Source organism: Marmota flaviventris, chromosome 3, assembly GCF_047511675.1.
Source record: "Marmota flaviventris isolate mMarFla1 chromosome 3, mMarFla1.hap1, whole genome shotgun sequence".
NCBI classification, from domain to species: domain Eukaryota; kingdom Metazoa; phylum Chordata; class Mammalia; order Rodentia; family Sciuridae; genus Marmota; species Marmota flaviventris.
Window position 1 is genome coordinate 67,229,996 of NC_092500.1, and position 6,739 is coordinate 67,236,734.

The 6,739-nt window shown below is 44.1% G+C and overlaps 1 protein-coding gene across 2 annotated transcripts in view; it reads right to left on the bottom strand.

Annotated features, from left to right (window-relative positions):
- Spats2 (spermatogenesis associated serine rich 2) overlaps positions 1-4,416 on the bottom strand; it is a 109,355-nt gene extending 104,939 nt beyond the window's left edge. For both annotated transcript variants that reach the window (XM_027949889.2, XM_071609892.1), the window contains exon 1: positions 4,122-4,416. The gene's annotated coding sequence lies outside the window, so the exon portion shown is untranslated. The remainder of the gene's footprint in view (positions 1-4,121) is intronic.
- Between the last annotated feature and the right edge of the window lie 2,323 nt (positions 4,417-6,739).

The following is a 6,739-nucleotide window of genomic DNA, read 5'->3' on the forward strand; positions in this document are numbered from 1 at the left end:
TGATTTGGGACTTGAGACCCATTCTAAGGGACAGCTCACCATAATTACTTCAATCTATTATATCGGGTATTATGTGACAATTCATATACATGGAAGGGAAAAAAATGGAGTCAATGACTTCAACCAGTTTTACTTCCTGTTCTATTCATGTATTCCAGGAATCTGTTAGAAATATTTAAACATATAACAGCTGAGCCCAGAGTGATGCACACCTGTAATTCCAGCAACTTGTGAGGTTAAGGCAGAAAGACCACAAGTTTAAGGCTAGCCTGGGTGATATGAGTACCAGAAAATATTACAGAATTATTGAATGTGGATTATGTTAATTAGTGTATGTGTTAGATAAAGACTGTAAGCATTATGTCCATGATGTAATATAAACCGCAAAACTTAGATAAACTGCGGAACTTAGATGGACTTAAGATAGTGATGGAAGAGTATACCCAGGCGTAGACTGCAGAGCTCACCCAGTTATCAGCTGCAAGCACAACAGAACTAGGACTTAAAAGCCCAGCCTTCTGAAGCCTGGCAGGACTAACAGGATCTGGATAGAGAAACAGAGAACTCCACTGCTGTTGTCCCCCACCCCCCAGACTCCTCCTGGATGGAGTTCCAGCAACCTGGACTTAAGACACATCACAGGTGAGCGTCTGGGACCCCTGGGTGTAGACTTAGGACTCAGAATTAGGATCTGTGTCTGAAGTCTGATGAGCATTAATAAAATAGATTTGGTTGAATCTAACTGTGCCTCAGACTGAGTCTGTAGAAACCACCCGTGACAGTGGGCAACTTGGTAAGGTCCAGTCTCAAAACAAAAAATAAAAATGTCTGGCCAGGCGCAGTGGCGCACAACCATAATCCTGGTGGCTCAGAAGACAGAGGTAGGAGGATCAGAAGTTCAAAGCCAGCCTCAGCAAAAGCAAGGCTTACTAAGCAACTCAATGAGAGTCTGTCTCTAAATAAATTACAAAAAAGGGCTGGGGATCTGGCTCAGTAGTCGAGTGCCCCTGAGTTCAATGCCCAGTACAAAAAAAAAAAAAAAAAGAAGGCAGCAAAGTATACAACAAATGCTTTACACTATTGACACATTTTTCAGACACAACACACAACACTCTGAAGATTATCACCCATAGTGCATGGGTAAGTGGAAGGATCTGTATATCACAAATGGTTCCTTACTTTTGAATCATTTCCAATACCAAGTATCCTGCTAACAATATAGGAAGTCAGTAGAGAAAGCACCATTACTCATACATAAAGGCCAAGCGCTACCTTCAGGGGAACATGTAATAAAATGACCATTTTAAAGTAACTGAGCAGCTAGGTGCATCATGCATGCCTGTAATCCCAATAAGGCAATAAGATCACAAGTTTAAAGCCAGCCTCAGCAACTTGGCGAGGCCCTGTCTTAAAAAATAAATAAATAAAAATAAAAAGGGCTGGGGATGTTGTTCAATCCCAGGTACAAAAAAAAAAAAAAAAAAAAAAACAGAAAATTCCCTACCCTCCATTCCCCATCTCTAGCCTCCAGGCACTAGGCTGATGTTCTGGCCAGTAACCTATGGTTCCTCTCTCAGGCCACAGCTGTTTCTCTTTATTTCTCTAAAGTTGCCTCAGTCTAGGTTTCTTGGATCCTATCTATATTTAGAGGTAATGCCAGTACCAACTGTGGGCTCAACAGGTGTTTGGAGAGCATTTGAGCCTGAGCAGTTTTTATTGTTTTCCAGAGTTAATTGGTTTTGGCTCCACAACTGCTTGCCTTAGCTTCTACAAGTAAGAATGCCACGTATGCACCATACTTCAGCAGTACACTAGGCTAAATAGAAAATCAAGTATAATTAAAAAACAAACTCTTAGCAGAAAGATGTTTTTAACCGAATTATCGGGACCCCAGAAGCTCTGTTAAATCACAGGGGAAATAAACTGTCCACTAACCCAATCTTCATCAAAATCACTGCTGTCATATCAAAATCAAGTTTCCTATGCTTTACTACATACCAAGATAGGGTGGAACAGAAAGAAAAATCAGGCAGTGAAGATTTAAAGAAGGTAGCTGGGCATGGTGATGCACACCTGTAATTCCAGGGACTCTGGAAACTGAAACAGGAGGATTGCAAGTTTAAGGCCAGCCTCGGAAACTTAGCCAGGCCCTAATCAACTTGGTGAGGCGCTGTCTCAAAATAAAAAATATAAAGGGTTGGGGTACAGCTCAAAGGTAAACCACCCATGGATTCAATTGCCAGCATGGGGGGAAAAAAAAAAGATTTAAAGAAGGCATCCAAAAGAGCTGGGTCTGGATTCAGCTTTTGTTAGTCACTAATTCTGTGACCTTAGAAAATTATTTAACCTCTTAATTTACAAAAGAGGAAATAATTGGGGGCCCCAGTTGTAAGCTCAGTGGTGGAGCACACACTGGGTTCAATCTTCAGCACCAAATAAAAATACATAAATAAAGGTCTTGTGTCCATCTACAACTAAAAATATTTTTTAAAAAGAGGAAATAATTGTGAGGATTAAATTAAATGAGATAATGCATAAAAAAATCTTAGAACCTTGCCTAGCCCTTATTATCACTGAAGACACTACAGTCACTTCTTGCTTTGTTCAATTTTTATAACATACTTATATAAAAGTACAATTTATCTTCCACCCCCCCATACTAGGGATGAAACTCTGGGGCACTCTACCAGTGAACTACATCCCCATCCCTCTCTACTTTTTATAAGGTCTAGCTAAGTTGCCCAGGCTGACCTCAAACTTACAATCCTCTGGCCTCAGCCTCCCAAGTAGAAAAGTACAATTTAGATTATTAATTTTGGACCCTTATAAATAACCAAATGCTACCACTGGAGACACAGCTGAGAAATAACTGATGCCCAGAAATCTTTAGATGAGTCAGCAAAACTTAATGCCCAAAAGCAAAAAGCTTAACATGGACTATTTATGAACACATATGGTAATTACAATTTCAAAATCAGCAATTTTCTATAGTACCATCGAAAATTTGGTCTGAAAATCCAGTATTAATAAAATGCAAAGATTATAACTCCAGAAATACTTTCCCACAATATTCCAAAATCACCTTAATTCAAACTTGTAAAGTATGAGGCAGCCTGATAATTTAGAGTCAGCACCAAGAAACAGTATCTTGGGTAGAACCCCAACACTTTTCCATGAGTATAAAACCCAGTAAAAAATGAAACATGAATATTTCTCAGTGAGAAATTGCAATTCTAACGAAGTACTGATAACCTGGATTTTATCAAGGCTATTCATCCCCTTTTGGTCCAACTAAAACAAGTTCTGGGTTCCCCAAACACCCTCAACTCTGCATTATCACTGATATAACTCAAAGCAATATATTTTTGGTGATGTGTTTAACTACAAGTAAATTACCTAGAGGAAAAACAGATATTATAGATACGCTCTGTCAACAAAACGGACTATAAGTGATAACCAAATTATTAAAAGAATGGTGTGTACTCCTTAGCAAAAGGTCAAGCCTGAGAAAAACCCATTTCTAAAAGAACCCAATCATCCTGGATGAATTAAGAGAAAGATAGTTCTCTAGTCCATCTACCATGGACTCTACACTTCTGCTTTAATTCAAAGCCTATCTATTGTATTTCTCTACCTCTTTTTGCCTTGTTTTCTACTCCGTTTCCCTCTCAATTCCAAATATGCCCTTCTACTCCTCATCTTCAAATTCCATTATTGCCCTCAAATCCTAAGGCTCTCGGACACCCACGCAGATGACCTTACGCATCCCCACTTCATTGTACTTCAGATCCCAAATGATCCATTTCATTCTTTCCGATCTTGCTCGTTTTTTCTTAAAATCCAATACCCCATACACGCTCATACCACAGTTCCCCTTCATTCCATTGTTTCCCTGGCCTATCCCTCGGAAACTCTCAGACCCGGTTGCCTCGCCCGCCCCACTAACCCCAGAAACCCTCGACCCTCTGGGCACTCCTGGTCCCAAAGGGCTCACATCCCCCTGTTCTCGGTTCCCCAACCCCCAACAACTGCCCCCTCCCGCGTTCCCTTCCTGGAGCCCGCCCTCCACCTCTGTGACCCACTGAGCCCCGCCAACCTCTTCGACCAACACCCCAGCTCACCTAGCCCGGGCCCAGCAGTCGCCGCGTCCCCCACAGTTCCGGGCTCTGAGTCCCGGACGCTCCCGGGTCTGAGAAGAGGAAAGGAGATCTTCTGCCTCCTTCTATTCTGGAGCCGCCGCCGTCACCGCCACGCTCCTCCCCCAGCTCTCGCAGGGCCAGAAGCCGCCCCGCCTCCACCGCCGCCTTCCCTGCTTCCTTGGACACCCCGGCGGCGGGCCGGGAATCGCAGCGCGGCTGGGGGCCGGAGTGCCAGCGATCCACACCGACCCTCAACCGGGCTCGAGCTGTTCGCCCCGCCCCGTAGCCCTCTCGGGCGCGTGCGCGCTAGCCGGCCAGAGCGCAGAGCGCGTGCTCGCGCCGGCGCGAACCTGGCGCGCCGAGCTCGTGGCCGTTGCAGCTAACCCGCGCGCGAGCGAGGCCCGAGCGCGAGGCGACCCGCGCGCCCTGACACCTTAGAGTGGAGAGGTGTGGGGCGCGAGACGGACTCAAGTTGGTCCAGTTACCGCTTTTTTCAGGCGCTGGTCTCTCGTGCCACCCGCCAGCTCGCGCGCTAGAGTTTTAGGAACTCTGGTTTTGCCGGAGACTGGTAATTACCTAGGAGATGAGGAATGAATGGGTCTGGGACAAACTAGATGGAAGGAGGGAACGGGTGAGACGCGAGTCCACGTTGGCGTGGTGAAGGGCCCAAGGCCAAGAAAAGCCGGGCACCGCGTCGTGGGGGATAGCGCGCGCAGAGTGGAGGGCCGAGCTGAAACTGACGGAAAGAGCCGAAACTCCCCCGGAGTTGGCCGAAGACGCGCGCGTGAGAGAAACCTCGCTCGCTGATTCCTGCTGTACCTCTGCGGCCACGACGCTAGTTCAGGCCGCCCTCGATTGCGCATCTTACGACTTAACGCCTACCCTTGCTTCTCAGCCCAAGTTTTTTTTTTTTTCTTCCCCAAAAGGCCACTTCAGAGCCACTGGGTGTGGGAAATGCCAGTACTCCGGACAACAGAGCCATTCAGCGTCCCTGGCAGTCCGTGAGGCCGGTGGGGCGTCGAGTTCTCTACCCTGTTAATGTTCGCCGAAAATAATGCCTAAGTCTGTTTTGATGACGGATTTCTGATCTGCCCAGCCGTCTGCATCTTTATGTGAGACTGATCAGTGAGGCCTCCCATCCCATCTTTCTGTTAAATACATGTCTTAATAGTCACTCCCAACCTCCCCAGGGCGAAATCATCTCTCGTATTTGTGTATCTTGAGCCATCGTCCTGAAAGTGAAACACAAGAGAGTTGGCTGGTCCGTGGTCCCTCCGGAGGTGCTAAAGGCTGAGATTTAGACAATAAGCACTGAACAAATTAATCAGAATCTAGCTCCATCTTTTGAGGCCAAATAAAGTGCTTCTGAATGGGTCATTCAGAAGCCAAGAGTGTAGATAATTATATAGATATCACAAAACGGTAGTTTTGCTTTCCATACGTTTGTCATTTCAGATACAGTACTTGTCTTAAATAGTACAGGAGATAGCTACCAAGTCATCTGATCTTTGTGGTCTTTCTTAATTTTATATGGGACATGAGGTCAAAAATCTGGAGCCCCGGCTAGGGATATGGCTCAGTTGGTATAGTGCTTGCCTTGCGTACACAAGCCCTGGGTTCAATCCCCAGCAACAACAACAACAAAAAAAAACTATTTTAAGGGCTGAAGTTGTGACTCAGTGGTAGAGCTCACATGTGTGAGGCATTGGATTCAATCCTCAGCGCCCCATATAAATAAATGAATAAAATAATCCATCAACAACTAAAAATATATATTTTTTAAAAATCTGGAACCCACTGACCCCTGTTGATTCATGCCTAAACTATTCCAACTATATAATTTAACATATATTATAAACAAAAGACTAGGTCATTCAGCTTCTTAAGGTACTAGACCAAGTGTCTGTTTTTTCAAAGATTCAAATAGCAGAGGATTCAAATATCTGCTCTCTTCACTTGTTCAAGGCATTGGGTCACTTACAAAGAATAAAAGATCATTGCCCCTAAGAACAGTATCGAATTGTAAAGGAGATGATGAGCTATTAAATAATTAACTATAATAGTGGTAAGTGCTTTAGCAAAAAAGTGGAAACTGATATAGGAACACAGGGAATGAATAACTTCCACAATTCTCCTTCCTACCCATGCTGAGTAGAAGCAGGATGATAAGACCCTTGTTAATAGGGATCCTATTCCATGATGACTGATTTCACACACCTAAAGTCACTTAAGAAATGCTTTCATTATAGAAATTGTTGCTACTGCAAAACCAGTACAGGTTTTGGGGATGTCAAAAGTCCTCATTTTTTAAAACTTTAGTCTGTTGGAAAAGTCATGATTCCTAAAAGATCTTGAGAAATGTCTTATATATGAATAACTCATCTGAAGAGAGAGAAAGTAGATGAAAGAGCACATCTAAACCCAATCCATGAGCACTATTAAAATATCACTGGAGGGAGAGTGCTTTCCTAGCATGTGTGAGGCCCTGGATATGCTAGATGAAAGGAACAGGTGAGACGCAAGTTCACTTCAACATGGGCATGGAGAATGGACCAAGGCCAGAAAAGGCTGGTTTCCATAGGGATAAGAGAGACATCTGA